This window comes from Hibiscus syriacus, unplaced genomic scaffold (assembly GCF_006381635.1).
Source record: "Hibiscus syriacus cultivar Baekdansim isolate YM2019G1 unplaced genomic scaffold, ASM638163v2 tig00111996_pilon, whole genome shotgun sequence".
NCBI lineage: Eukaryota > Viridiplantae > Streptophyta > Magnoliopsida > Malvales > Malvaceae > Hibiscus > Hibiscus syriacus.
This window is the reverse complement of record NW_024063233.1, coordinates 3,300,030-3,316,617: the sequence shown is the minus strand read 5'-3', so window position 1 is coordinate 3,316,617 and position 16,588 is coordinate 3,300,030. Positions and strand designations below refer to the sequence as shown.

At 35.5% G+C, this 16,588-nt stretch overlaps 2 pseudogenes; both read left to right on the top strand.

Annotated features, from left to right (window-relative positions):
• The first annotated feature begins 2,236 nt into the window (after positions 1-2,236).
• Positions 2,237-9,187, top strand: LOC120174000 (annotated as a pseudogene).
• A 1,634-nt stretch (positions 9,188-10,821) lies between these two features.
• LOC120174007 lies at positions 10,822-12,161 on the top strand (annotated as a pseudogene).
• The last annotated feature ends 4,427 nt before the right edge of the window (positions 12,162-16,588 follow it).

Below are 16,588 nucleotides of genomic sequence, written 5' to 3'. Positions count from 1 at the left end.
GAAGATATGGCAAAGGTTCTGTATTCTAATGCTGTTGGTTGCTTGATGTATGCAATGGTATGTACTCGTCCTGATTTAGCTCATGCTGTTAGTCAAGTTTGTAAGTACATGTCTAAATCTGGTAAGCAACATTGGGAAGCAGTCAAGTGAATCTTTCGGTACTTAAAGGGTATTGTGGGACATGGAATTGTTTTTGGTAGTCAACGAGATAATCCTTTGGTTGTAGGATATGTGGATTCAGACTATGCAGGTGACTTGGATAATAGAAGATCTACGACAGGGTATGTTTTTACTCTTAGTGGAGGACCTATTTGTTGGAAGTCTACTGCTCAATCTGTTGTGGCACTATCTACAACTGAAGCTGAGTACATGGCAGCGGCTGAAGCTGCAAAAGAAGCTTTATGGCTCACTGGTTTAATGAAGGAGTTGGGTGTTCAGCAAGGTGGAGTTCAGCTGCTCTGCGACAATCAAAGTGCTATTCACTTAGCTAAGAATCAGGTATATCGTGTTAGAACTAAGCACATTGATGTACGTTTTCACAAGATCAGAGAGTTGGTTGCATCTGGAGAGATTTTGTTTCAGAAGGTACACACTGATGAGAATGCCGCTGATATGTTCACCAAGCCAGTTACAATAGACAAGTTCAAGCATTACTTGGACTTGTTGAATGTTTCAAGTTGTTAAATAAGTAAGGTAACCCAACCCACATTGAATGTTTCCTAAAGGGCAGGATATTCGCCAAGGTGGAGATTTGTAAGGTATGACTCATAAATATACCGGTAAAGAGGACATGGGATGGAGCGGAGTGAGCAAAGCGAACGCAACGAACATCAACTGTCCTTACAAAGAAAGTCTTGTAGAGGGGGTTACGATTATGTGGGTTGGGGGTGTGGGGTTGTGCCCCCGTGGTACGGTACATGGTTAATTTTGTAATTATGTACCATGGTTTTCTATTATAAATAGAGATGTAACCTTAACCTATTATCATTGAATAAAAATTTTCTAGCGCCGCCTAGGCACCGAGGACGTAAGCACATTGCCGAACCTCGTTAAAATTCATGTGTTCTTTCGTTTACTTTGCCCGATTTATCAACACTCTTCTTCAAGTTTTCCCCTCTCCTTATGTTCCTCAACTATCGACTTTATTGCCTCCTTTACCCACTTCTCAGATAAAGATGAGCTTAAATTCGAATTGTTGGAGTCTAAGTCGTTAGACCCAAAAAATCGTTCGGGAAATCATAATAATTTTTTTCCACAAATATATGATTTAATTCTCAAAATTCTTTCTTTCTCACTTCTCATATAAACTCCATGAACTCATCCCACCCCAATTTATACAAAAAAAAAATAGAAATATGATAGTTGGAACTCGTCACTTCAACATGACAAGTTCCTTTTGAATTTACGACATGCCCACTATCTAATGACTTTAAACGGTTAGTGGATTTAAATTAAAAAAAAAAGAACTCGTCACGTGACGAGTTCCACGATTGTTTTTACAAAATAATAAGTATATATAAAAATTAATTTTTAAATTAAAAAAAATATTATTGTAATAAATTCGTCACGTGAGCATGACGAGTTTCAAGAAATATATTAAAATATAAAACCCCATGAAACGTACATACATGAGTCTAATAAAATATATTTTTTGAGAAAAATAATCATCTAAACCTGGCAAGTTCTCTATAACTGTAACATTTATGGTATTTTTCAAAATAATTTTTTACTGTCGTATTGAGCTAAATTTGTAACTCACTTGTTGTGGTGGGTTAATATTGAAAACAAAATAAATAAATAAATAAATAAAATGTACACTTATTTTCTTGTTAAGCTTTTTCTAATTGTCACATGACAGTTCCACGATTGTTTTTACAAAATAATAATAATATATAAAAATAATTTTTAAATTTAAAAAATTATTATTATAATAAATTCATTACGTGTGCATGACGAGTTTCAATAAATATATTAAATTATTAAACCCCCGAAACCTAGATACATGAGTCTAATAAAATATATTTTTCTTGAGAAAAATCATCATCAAAACCTGACAAGTTCTCTATAACTATAACATTTATGGTATTTTTCAAAATATTTATTTTACTGTCGTATTGAGCTACATTTGTAACCCACTTGCCGTGGTGGGTTAATATTGAAAACAAAATAAATAAATAAATAAATAAATAAATAAAATGTACACTTATTTTCTTGTTGTTAAGCGTTTTCTAAACAAATAAATAAAATTAAAATAATGTGTTGTTTTTGCAAAGCCGAAGCCCAGAAACACTTGGCAAAGTGAGCAGAGTAGGGCCGCCAAAGCTACCTGCAAAGTGGAAAGCGGAGATGCAGCTTCCTTTTCGTCTTCATCTCTGCATTTTAGTGATGCCCTAGATACTGAAGCAACGTTTAGCTTACTGCAGCGTCGTTTCGGGACTCATAACAGTCTTATGGCTTCCATGATATTCACTGATCCTTCGTCGGTCGCTGCCGTCCACCGCCTCCCGTTTGCCCGTTTCAGCAATGACCTCATTTCCATTCGCCGTTTTGTAGGTCAACTTCATGTTTACTCACCCACCATTACCCCCACCCTTTCTCGACCCCTCTCCCTCCGCTCTCCGCGTTCTTCCCGTTTCATCACCGGTATGAAATTTTTATGGAACTTCTCATTTTCTTTAAATTGATTTTCTAAATATTAGTCGTTTTTTGCTCATTATTTTGTGCGACTCTCGCTTTTCGTCAAACGCTTGGACTGCATTATGTGTGCTTAAATATTTGATCTCATTAATCTTTATATGAAAATGGAATCATTAAGTCATGTTTTGCTTTGTTGTTATACAACTTCAATGGCTACAGAGCCATCTGCTAAGCTGATCGATGGGAAATCAGTAGCAAAGCAACTAAGAGAAGAAATAAGTGCTGAAGTATCGAAACTGAAGGAAGCAATTGGAGTTGTTCCTGGATTAGCTGTTATTCTAGTTGGGGATAGGAAGGACTCTGCTACTTATGTTCGGAACAAGAAAAAAGATTGTGAATCTGTAGGGATTAATTCCTTTGAAGTGCATTTACCCGAAGATGCTTCTGAGGAAGTTCTCAAGTTCATCTCTGAGTTCAATGGTGATCCTTCAGTTCATGGCATCCTTGTTCAATTGCCTCTACCTTCTGTATGATTCTAATCTAATGCAGAAAACTACCATTTATCTTCTTTATGTGAATCACACTATATGTATTATATGGGGCTTGCATTAGTTGAAACTAATCACGATCTGGAGGTATTAACCAGCTTAAATTGCAATGTTTGAAATAGCTAATGCATTATGTTGTCTGCCAATAGGAGTTTTACCAACACATTACATGATGGTTAAAATCCATTGAAATTTGAAAGACTTTACTCTTTTGGGACTCTTACATGAACAGAAAGTTTAAAGCCAAATGGTGTCTTTTGGAAAGAGGGAGGGAATTTGGTGTTTGATTGATAAGACAATGATGGTGTATCTGTCCGGTTCTTTACCATCAAAACATCTCCCTGATTTGTTATTATTCCGCTGTTTAGTAAATGCCCGTTCAATGGGACGTTTTGCTACATTTTGGAGTCAACAACTTTTGATGTCCTTCTCTGGGTTTCTCTTGCAGTTGATACTAATATGGATCTTAATCGTGTTTCATGGGTTTCCACCAGCTTCTGAATGAGCAGAACATCTTAATGCTGTTATGATTGAGAAAGATGTTATTGGGTTTCAAAGGAGCCTATGATTCAATAGATTGGTCGATCTTGCAAAAGATCATGGAATATATGGCGTTTGGCCAACGGTGGCGTTCCTAGATTATGAAATGTGTTTGTAACACCCATTTCTCGGATACGTTTCCGTACACGAGTCACAGGTGTCACGTAACTTTTAAAAACATTTCCTTATTTGTAATCCCATAAAAATTTGTTTCAAAAATAAAACAAAACATTTTAATATAATAATAAAACGTTTGTTGTAACATATTACAAAAATTATAACTTTAATACACTACAGAACATTCTCATAAGTCCAAATGCATGCCAGCTAATTATCAAAATAGACATAAATGTCATACAGTTATTGATGAGGCAACCTTTGATTGACGATATCCACTACACTCCTTACTCCACTAGTCTTTGCTATTTCCTACATGTGAAATCAACACATGCTAAGTATTTACTTAGTGAGGCACAATAATACAAAATGAATTATACTTAAATATAAGCGTATCATAAAATATCAAAATATGAATGAAAATCGTATAAATCATATTAATACATCAAATTGGCTTGGTGAACCAATCTTCATTCAAATAGCCTGATAACTATATTTAGTATGCCCAGCATACCTATCAATCAACATTTTCCAATTTATTCTTTATTTGCCCAATGTATGCCAAATGAGAATGCAAGGTACATGCATTGAACCGAAGTGCTGAAATGGAAATTCACAAAGTTATTATGAATTCCATGGATGCACATATAGTGTCGAAAGTACACAAAGTATTGATACGAAAATGCACCGTTATGCATTAAACAAAATCGATCGATAACTTTTATACATAATTGTATAACGAAATGGTGATTCACAAACTCATTATGAATATCATGATTGCACATCTAGTGCCAAAAGTAGACACAATACTGTTATGAAAATGCACCGTTATGCATTACACAAAATCGATCGATAATCATTACATACAATGTATGTCGAAATGTACCTATGACTCTCAATGCACATACAATGGGCTATTCAATCAACTTAGCATATTACACAACATAAACGTTCTTCTAGTCATTTTAGAGCAGTTCATACTCTACAATTACTCTTGTATCAATTCCATATACGTTATGAAAGCATATCGAAATATTGTAAAACGTACTTTAATCAACCATTCAAGGTTTACTCATCGTAAGTCACCTCATCTCATATATGTACGATAAATGCACTCACCTGGTATGCCTCACTATTATGCCTTACTGATGTCCAACTATTCGGCAACTTTATTCTTGCCTTTTGCTTGTTGGATTCAGGAGTTTGGTTATGATATACACAATCATCCATATTCACACACATACAAGACAAATGTTAGTATATTTTGTAACATTTATACGAAATAATAATATTCAAAGTACTATTATTCTTGAATTCTATTAAAGTTCATCCTAATTTAAAATTCCAGGTTGAATAGTATCTGCACCCCTCCTATGGTATAGATAGTTTTATACTATGGTATCGATAGTTTTATACTATGGTATCGATACTCCCTTCAATATCGATACCATTTTCGCATTCTGGAATCCATTTTTCAATAATGGTATCGATACCTTCCTCTTGGTATTGATACCCCACTTCAGTATCGATACTACTTGCATAAGTATCGATATTGTTCATCGTGTTCATCCTGTTTTCTCAAATTTAACCCTGTAGTATTGGTATTGTTCTAGTAGTACCGATACCCTAACCCAAATTTTTCATATTTCACTTTGATTTTTACCATAGTTTCGCCTAAATATCTTACTTTTATCACCAACCATAACCTTAAACTCATCATTATTTAAACCAATTGTCTTACATCCATAAATCTCCATATAACATCCAATAACTCCAAAGAACCCTTTAAAACTAAAATCACACCCAAATTTCAAACATGTTTTTAACCACTTCTAGGGGCTCCAAATCTCTTATTTACCTTTTTGGCAAGTCAAATATACCTTTAAACTTCAATATCTGAACATATTTCATCAAATCACTTAAAAACCAATTTTATTAAATCTTAGTTAAATCATTCATCTCTTAGTTTTAGTCATCTTTAAATCTTCCTTAAGCTTCTACATCACTTAAGGTTTCAAAACCAACCCAAAGACGAAAGGAAAAACTAACTAGATGAAGCCTTACCTTTGCTATGGGGGGCTCGGGACATGAGGAAGAATAAGATTAGAGAACCAACAGAACTTATCCCCTTATTCCCCTATTCACTTATATTAAATAACCCAATTAAATGAATATTAAATTCATTCCATATAAATGACTAAATTGCCCCGTTATTCTTCCATTATTACTAATAAGTCTCAAACACAAGTTCCTAAATCATTTCTCGTGCTTTTCAATTTACTCAATTTAGCCCGTCAAATTTTAAATTCTTTCACTATGATCACTTACCCAAAAATTGGGGTATTACAGTGTTTCCTCAGCTTCAATTTCTGTTTTGGTCAACGGCTCTCTAACTGATAAATTTGAGATGTCGAGGGGGTTACGTCAAGGTTGTTCCTTGTCTCTGTTTTTATTTAATCTAGTAGGTGAGATGTTAAGCTTAATGTTGTCTAAGGCAGTTAAGTTGGGTCATTTCAGTGGGTTTCAGATTGGTAGTCCTAGCAAGGAGTTTCCTTTATTCCATTAGCAGTTCGTCGATGATTTACTAATATTTTCTGGTGCTTCAGTTGAGCAACTAAAAAATTTAATGAGAATTTTGTCGATTTTTGAGTTGTGTTTCGGGCTACAACTTAATTTTTCAAAGAGCATGATTTACGGCATTAATGTTGATGATTTGTGCATTAGCGAGTGGGCAGATGAGATCGGATATTTGGTCGGAGCCTTTCCAACTGAGTATCTAGGTCTTCCCCTGGGTTTGATGAAAAATTCAGTTTCTATATGGGAACCAGAAATTCAGAGGTGTTATCAGAAGTTGTCGGGGTGGAAATCAAATACACTTTCTCTAGTTGGGAGAGCATTTTTGCTGAAATCGGTGTTAAGCGCTTTGCCAATTTATTTTTTGTCAATGTATAGAATGTCGAATAAGTTTCTTAGGAAGTTGAATTCGATTATGGTAAATTTCTTATGGGGGGATTCATCACAGAAAAGCCATATAAATTGGGTGAATTGGCAGACGGTGTGCAATCCGAAAGATCAAGGGGGTTGGGGCTTATTGATTTAAATCTTATGAATAGGGCTATTCTAGGGAAGTGAGCATGGAAGTTTGCTATTAAAAAAATCTTGGTGAAAGACTATGGTATGCTGCAAGTATAGTTTGGATAACAGAGCACTATTGTTGGGCAATAGAGTATCACACAAGTATTTTTTGTTGTGGAAGGGAATTGTGAACAACTGTTGGGCGAATGATTACTTTGGAAAGTGTTTTCGGGATCATTGTCAATTGAGAGTTAGTAGGGGTACGGATGTTTTGTTTTGGTTTGAGAGGTGGGCTAGTGATGTCTCACTCATAGAGTTGTGTGTGGACGGGCAATGGGGAAGGGGTTTACTCGACGAATTCATGTGTTAAACTTATGAAAGGGGGCTCTTTTAAAGATTCGGTTTGGTCGAAGATGGTTTCGACAGGTTATTCGAAACCTAGAGTGGAATGTTCATGTGGCAGGTTGTGCACCAAAAAGTGGCTGTAAGATCTGAATTAATTAAGAAATGGGTTGCTGGATTAGAGAACTTGTTATGCTCTCTCTGTGGTTTGTACCGCGAGATGGTTCCTTACTTTTTTTTCATGTTTAGTTGCATGGGGTTTATGGATAAAGTTTTTAAAGTTATGGAACCTTTCTACACCTATTCATATGTTACCTAATGTTTTGTTATCTAATTTTTTTTTTATCATCTTAGGGTAGTTTAGTTCCAAAGTCTTCTATTTGGAACTTTATTCAGGGAGCCATAATGTGGTCTATTTGGAAATGTCAGAACCAGGTGGTTTTCGAAAATAGAGGTGTTGATCAGAATCAATTATTTTTTATGGCAAGGTATAGGGTGGTTGTGTGGTTTTCGGTGAAATTTCCTAATTTTCAAGTTTTCTTGGATTGCCTTGTTGGTGATCCAAGTTTGGCTGATGGAAGAAAGTTTCCTTGAAGAATTTTCTGCCAAAGGTCTCGTGGATTCCTCCTCCCTCGGGTTTTTTCAAACTGAATATGAATAGGGCTGTGACTGGAGATTGGAGTAGAAGTGGTATTGGTGATATTTTGAAAAATGATGAGAGCAAAATCTTGGTTTCTTTTTCGTGTTCTTCGGGTTCTGGTCCACCTATTCTGGCTGAGTTGAGGGCCATTCAAACTGATTTAACTTGGTTTGTGGATTCGGAATGGAGCTGTAAGGGTCGGCTTATTATAGAAATTGATTCAGAAGTTGTTGTCAAATGGATCAAGTCTCCTGAAGCTTGTCATAATGTTTTCTCTCAGTTGGTTAAGGAAATTGTCAGTGTTTGGGTATTTGTTTAGGGGGTGTGAATTAGTTGGTGGGTGGAGTTGTTGTAATAGTTTGTGATGTAGTAGGTGTAATCTCTTTATGGAATAAAATTTTTAGGCACTCTTTTCTTCCTTTCGATGTCCGTCGAGGTACCTAGGTACAGTGACGGCTATGAAGGGGTTTTTTAATGAGACTTATTTTCTTATAAAAAAAAGAAGAAGAAAGATGTTGATGGCTTCCACCCATTGAACATTGGTCGTCTTGCCATGCGAGGTAGAGAACCCTTGTTTGTTTCATGTACTCCTAAAGGATGCATAGAGCTATTGCATAGATATGGTGTTGAGATTAAAGGAAAGACGGCTGTTGTCAATGGGCGGAGCAATATTGTTGGGATGCCAGCTGTTCTGTTACAGCGAGTAATGGCTGTTCTCCTAATCAATTCTATACCGCTAAGAAAATAATTCTTATTTCTTTTTCCCCATTAAACAATGTTTTGATATTTGTAGAGGGAAGATGCCACTGTAACTCTTGTCCAATCAAGAACCAACAATCCAGAGGAAATTACAAGACAAGCAGATATTATAATATCTGCTGCGGGGCAACCAGATAAGGTGAGAGGTAACTGGATAAAACCTGATGCTGTTATTATCGATGTTGGAATAAATCCAGTTGAGGTTAGTGGATTTTTTCCCCTCATTTCATTTTTTGTTTGTTTTCCACCTACATGTTTTCTTAACTGCCCTCTTATAAATATAATATCCTCATTTTTTTGTTTTATTGTTCATGTAAAAGGATGCAAGTAGTCCACGAGAATACAGGTAGTTGGCGATGTTTGTTACAAGGAGGCCTGCAAGATCGCTGCGGCTGTTACTCCAGTTCCTGGGGGAGTACGTCCAATGAAAATAGCAATACTTCTTTCAAACAAACTCAGTTTAGCGAAGAGTGCCATACAACATCAAGTGAGAATTACCAAGTTGCACTTGTTAATCCTTTACAAATAAGAAACTTCATACAAATGTTAAAATAGTGGCAGTTCTGTTTTGCTGTAAGTTAAATACATTTATTCAGAGTGTAGGATAGAGGTTCTGAGAATTAGGGTCATAAGCTTCATATGAAGCTGGTTCTCATTAGCAATGTTATAAACTAGCTTTTCCATGCAATGATCTCCAAGTGGTATGTAAGGAAGGGAGCTTTGCATTTTGTTGCCCGAATGGTGAAACTCTTAAAGCCATCTCAAGCAATATGTTTTTTCCCATTTCCGGGGAAAACTTGTTACAAATTCAAAGAATCTGACTAAGACTTTGCTTGCATCTAAACTGCTCGATTACTATCCATATGCATTACTCACACTGAGGCATATTTGTCTTCCAACTCGACATATATCTGTCCTCCAACCGAGTTTATTTGTTCACTTACTATGTCGATGCTCTCGATTTAGCATATGGATTCTAATCGTGTAAATTGAAATTGTGTAATGTGAAGTATGGACAAATTGAATTGATTTGTAGTTGGGTCTCAATTTGGTAAGCTTCGACTTACATACCCAAATACGTTTGTTGGTAACTTGATGATGAAAAATATTTATTTTAATCGCCTCAACCAGGAAATCCATTGTGCTAGTTTTCATCGACGTTGCATCCATCAAAACTAGTTGAAGAAATCGTGCACCGGCGTAACCCACTCATCGATGTTTTGTCCAGTAAATAACAACTCCATGTAGGAAGGCTTTTAATCGTGCATAATGAGTTGTTCTAAAGACGTTTGAGAGAAAACTTGTAACGAGTTGCTATTTATACAAGAATATTGGATGGTTGCCATTGAAAATATTGGCTTTAATCTTGAATTTCAATTCATATCAGATCAAAAATCATTAAATTGAGAATAATCAAAAACACTATAAATTTAGAATAAACACTGAAAGAAAAGAAATTTCTTCGAAACACTTCATCAGCAAAATCAAAGTAATAGACATTACTACAGGTTGACTGCATTCTGTAAGCTCTACGTGCACTTCAATCTATAAAAACAACGCATATTAGCATTTACCTCTGGTTTTGGGTTTACTTTGTATTATACATGCTTGTATGCTAAGTAGTTGTATGATTTGATGAATTTATGATGACTCAATTACACAAGCCATGCTTGAAATAGTGTATGATTAATTACTATGAGTTTGTAGCATTGTTAGAGCAATATTTTGTATTTCTATTGTTGTGTATCAATCTATTATCAATATTCTAATAAATACTTTTATGTTGGATATTGATACAGGTTCTAAAGAAAACTTTTAGTTCTTATTCAGAATGCGAATTTGGTATTGATTCTTATACAAGTATCAGTATGTCATTTTTGGCATCGATACTATGTTGTCTAGGAAGATTTTTACTATTCACGATACCTCATATAAAGATATCGATACCTTATCTTGTGAATTTAAAATTGGAGATTTTATATCATTACTATGATTAATGGAAATGGATAAGAATTGAATGAATGGAAGGGAGCTTACTGTGGGTCTTTTTCTTGGAGCCGCTTGATGCTAACACTGTTACCCACACAAGTTGGTTTCGTGTTGGTATGTATGACCTTAACATTTAATCACGGTCTGCATATTCATTCAAATTGTCAACAAAACTCCAGAATTCTCATCTACTTTCTTATCTAGTTTCTCCACAACATCAATGGCAGAAGTAACAAAGAGGTACTAATTTTTCCTTGGCATAGCAGCTACATTTATTGAGTTTCAAATTCTCTGAACCATTTTTCTTCAATTTTCATCTCAGGTATGCAGTGGTTACCAGTGCAAACAAGGGAATTGAATTGGAACTATGTAAAAAGCTTGCTTCTAAAGGAATCATGGTTGTTTTAACTGCTAGATATGAGATGCCGGGTCTTGCAGCTGTTGAAAACCTCAAAGAGCTTGGCCTATCGGATAATGTAGTTTTCCATTAGCTTGATGTTGCAGACCCTTCTAGTGTTGCTTCTTTGGTCCAATTCATCGAATCACAATTCGGGAAGCTTGATATCTTGGTATTATTTCACATTTTTTTTCTAGTTTAAGTGTTCCTGATTGAATTATGAGAGAGTTGTGACTTGTGCAGGTGAATAATGCAGGGATTAGTGGCAGTTTTTGGTAAGGTAGTCACCTCTGAATCCACTTGGTTTCCGTACAACACATTAAATAATTATCTGTTCAAACTTAAAGGTAATGTTTGAGAGAATCAAAAAGATTACAGATGTACAATTGAACCTAATTAATCCCACGTTGATGCAGCCCGGTGTACAAATGAACTTGGGCAGTGTAATGACTCAAAAACCACATTTATATGACCAATGCCTTCAAACAAACTACTACGTGCCAAAAGAATGCGCGAATCGTTTATTCATCTTCTCCAACAATCCGATTCGCCGAGAATTGTAAATGTTTCTTCTTCAATGGGGAAGATAAAGGTAAGAACATGATCAACTTCTGGTATCATAGCTTCCAACATAGGTATCCTATAATGATCAAATGTTAGTTAGACTATTTTCTTGTCGGATCAGAATGTATCGAACGAATGGGCGAAGGCAGTCTACGGTGACATTGAAAATCTTACGGAAGAGAAAGTGGATGAGGTGCTGAGGCAGTATATGAAAGATTTCGAGGAGGGTGCATTGGAAGAAAAGGGTTGCCCTACTTTCATGTCAGCCTACATACTATCTAAAGCAGCCATGAATGCCTACACAAGGATCCTGGCTGCCAAATTTCCTGATTTTATGATTAACTGTGTGTGTCCTGGGTTTGTGAAAACAGACTTAAACTACAATGCTGGGATCTTAAGTGTGGAAGAAGGTGCAGAGAGTCCTGTGAGATTAGCATTGTTGCCTAATGGTGGCCCTTCTGGTCTCTTCTTTTATAAGAAAGATGAGTCTGAATTTTAATCAAAGCTCCAAAAGATTTGAGTTTCAATCTTATGGGTAGGTTTCAGTGTTGAATGAGAATAATGATGGATGTAAGACTATAAATGAGCCGAGTCGAGTTCGAGTATTGTCGAGCTCAATTCGACTTAAAAACTCTAAAATAGATTTTAACTTACCTCAAAATGTCACACCCCAATATATATATATATATATAATGAAATTAATTTATTTTATTTTATTAAGGGACCAAAATAGGCAGTTTTGAAAGATTCTGGGTCAATTTTGAATATGTAGAGAGTTTAGGGACTAGTCTCATAATTTTTCCATATCCCACCTGACACCAAAATAAAATAAGAAGTGGTTGGAAGGGTTTGAACCCCTAACCCGAATGGCTAACCATGCCTTAGTTACTAGGCTAGGTTCCTATTTATGATTTGTTTAGTTTAAATATATTTTAAAATATAATAATTTGGTTTGGGTTATAAACCAAAAACCCAACCTTCGGTAAACTCCAAACCCACAAATTAAACCCCAAGAATCCCTAAATGTCTCAACCTTCCACCATCGCGCTCTCTCTGTCGTTCACCGATATCTAGCCAGCGATGGCTTACACCACCTACACCAACAGCTTTGCCATCGTTCTGTGACCTCAACCCTAACTACAATTTTCTAGAGAAACTAACCATTCATCGTATATTAGAGAAAAATTGTTCAACGCCTCCTCTGCTTGTCTCCACCACCGGTAGCAGTGTTCGACACCGCTTCATCCACTGGAATCGTCTCGATCGTCCGATCAAAACCATGGTGGCCGATTGTCGTAAGATACTGTCAGTTGTAGTGGAGAACGCCTTAAAGTTGCGCCGGAAACCCAAAACTCCCAATCTATTTTTGACGATTTTTTACCGATCTCGTTGTCGGTTGGCTATACTGCCACCACCATCTGGTTTCCCATCCAGTTCCGACTAAACCCCAGTCGAGTTTGCCTCTTATCGTCGTTGTCTCCGTTGATTAGCTTCCAAAGTAATCTACCGACTCACATGCCCTTTGCCACTATCTCTTGCGTTGCCACACGCCGTCACGTACGCCTGGGGCTCCTCCCCACCCAAGGAAATCTTCTAGAACCGGTTCGGGTGGACCAAACCGGCCTGACATGGTCTAAATCATGTATGTTCAACCCGAACCGGTCTGACCGTTAACCGTTGATCGGTTGACTATTGAGTAGTCTGATTGTTAACCGTTGACCTTGACAAAAAAATCAAATTTTTTGAAAAGTAATATTTTATGTTTTTTGATATCCTGAGTTCGAATCTAAAGTTCGTTTTGCCAAATTCACACTCGTAAGTCGTTTTTCAATGTTTTATCTTCAGATTCAATTTGATTTTTCGATTAAGTTCAGTTTTTGACGTAAATTTGTTTGCTATGAATCCGAGAAATTATTGGGCGTTGGATCCAAGTTCGTGAGTGATCGAATGGAGTTTAAATGTTTAATCAGTAGAGAACAGAAATCGAGGTAATACTTTATTACCTCTTTGCATGTTTTATGGAACATGTTGATAATGGATAAATGCATGGATGTATATGATTGGTATATTATGAATGTTTTGTTATGGATGGACTCGAAACGAATATGGTTTAAGTGATAAATTGGTTAAGACTCGATTGAATTACAAAAAAGGAATTGAAAGATTGATAAGAAATGATTTCAAGTATAGTGATTAGTCTTAAGAGCAAATAACCTCAGAATCTCTAAATTCTATTTATCATCGCTAAAAGCTTTAATATTGAAATTACCTGAGTATAAAATTATGAAATTACCCCTATGAGGTAAAAATGGCTCAGACTGATTTATATATCACTGTTGCATAAATCACTGTTGCATATATTAAATTCCTGATCTTCTCGGTTAGTCACTGATAATCAAATCCTAACATTCTAGAAGGTACAAGACCTATATATATTGATTTCTCAATGATGAGTGCTCTAAATCGATAATATTTTCTTGTTAAATATTTTATCTTATGGATTTATTACTGCTGATTTGGTTGTATTATGCTTATTTTCTTGTAGGATCTTACTTTCTAGAATTAGCAGTAAAAATGGTGCATTCAATATTTTTTTATTATTTGATTACGACTGGAGACATGGGCACGACTCTGGGCATGACATGGTCTGACGTGACAGTTTCTAGAAAGTCCAGTTAACAACAGTTTTCTAGAAGATATAGTCAGCACCTTCTAGAAGGTGGACGGACATAGATATCTTAGGAGATTGATTTTTAATTTTAAAGTTTAAATTTAGAAAACATTTGGAATTTTTTTTTAATTTCTATGTTTATCTCTAGGGTTTTAGAGGCTATAAATACCCTCTTGGGGTAAGCCTAAATTCACAACTCAGATTTTATTCTTCTTCTTATTTCTAGTTTTATAAAGTTTTTTTCTTTTCTTTTCTTTTCTTTTCAAGTTTTCATTTTTATTTTATTTTAAGTTTTATTTTAAAACATGCTAAGTATGACTTTTCTCATAAGCCTAGGGCTTAAGCGATGACTCAATTCCAACGTGAGAATTGAAAATAGTTTAATAACTTCATAATATCTCTCTCAATCTCTGCGCTTATTTTAAAAATCAAATATTGACTTTGGTCAAGATGTTTTTGCGATTAAATGTGTGGGAGGAAGGATCTACTTATTGAAAGCACATTCAACTTCCTGGGAACTCACTTGGCGAGATTGCCTTGCTAAGAGGAAATTGAGATCAAAATTAGTAGTTATTGAAACAACAATCTGAGTCGGTCTTCACGAACTTAAATGGTTATTGATCTACGATAATTGATTTTGATCTGATCAATTTCCTAAGCCAAAATCAAAGATTTCCTTAGGTATTCGGTATACAAAGTAGAATCACGAGGATTGCCCTTATAGACAAAGTAAATGATGTGATTCTCGAAGGGAAAATCTAATTCGATGATCCAAAGAAAATTGAGTCAAAGCGAGGTCTGAGGTTGTTTTTACCATATTTATTTTCAACTTTACATTATTTATTTTCTTTATTTTTACTTTAAATCACTTTTTATTATTTAATCATTTTTACCAAAACCCTTTTTTTTTATATACTACATTTCGCCTAGTCAAGGCAATTCAAACCGAAATTTAGGAATTCTTTAAGTCCCTGTGGATCGACCCTTACATCTCTTTACTATGTATTTCCTTTATTTATTAATTGAAAAGAATGATTTTATTTTGTCATCAAAACGACAGTTGTCAAATTGGTGACGTTGATAGGGACTTCACCAAAGTTACTATTTTTTGTTTGCTTTTGATTTATGACCAGGACAAACCTGGGCGAATTAGTGGAGTACGACCCAAGAATTGAAGCCAAAGCTCAGAGACTTCACGCACAGATGCTTCGGGAAAGAAAGAGACAACAATTCGATCCAAAATCGAATTCAGAATCAAGTTCAAGCGAATCAATTAATACATAACCAAATCTGATGGTCGATCCCACTATCAGAGAGTTAGCCGCAACTCCTACTGAACAAGAACCTTTGTACATTGATTTTCCCCAAGGCGAAACTCCATACCAGTTAAAAATTGGCTTTATTCATCTTCTCCATACCTTCTGCGGATTACCAAACGAGAATCTTCATGAACCTTCGATAGTAACCAACAAATCACAAGAAACTTCGAACCTCAAAAATATTCTTTAGGGGTTTCCAATCCACTATAGCTTGAATCTTCTTGGGATCTACTCTTATGCCTTCTACCGAAACAACATGGCCAAGGAAAGCAACTTATGATAACCATAATTCACACTTGGACAACTTGGCGTACAACTTTTTATCTCAAAGAGTCTAAAGAACAATACAAATATGAGTATCATGCTCCTTCCTCGACTTTGAATACACTAAAATATCATCAATAAATACCACCACAAACTGATCCAGGTAGGGTTGAAACACTCAATTCATTAAATCCATAAACACTGTAGGAGCATTAGTCAAACCGAATGGCATCACCACAAATTTGTAGTGTCCATACCGAGTCCGAAAATATGTCTTTGGATTATCCTCCTCTTTAATCTTCAATTGATGGTATCCAAACTGAAGATCAATCTTTGAAAACACTGTTGAACCTTCCAATTGATCATACATATCATCAATCCTCAGAAGTGGATACTTATTCTTATTTTCACTTTATTCAACTCTCGATAATTTATGCATAACCGCATGGATTCATCTTTCTTTTTGCCAACTGAGGATTTAGTTCTCTTAACTCGGCTAGAGCCATCGATATGAAACCATAGAAATGGGCTCAATACCCTGATAACCATCAATCTTGAATTCCACCTCTCGATTTGGAGGTAACCCAAGTAATTCATTTGAAAAGACATATGGAAATTCCCGAGTTGTGGGAATATCATACAATCTTATTTTAGATACTTGAGTATCTATAACATTATCTAGAAAAGCTATACATCCTTCTGACATAATTGTCTTCGCAATCATTG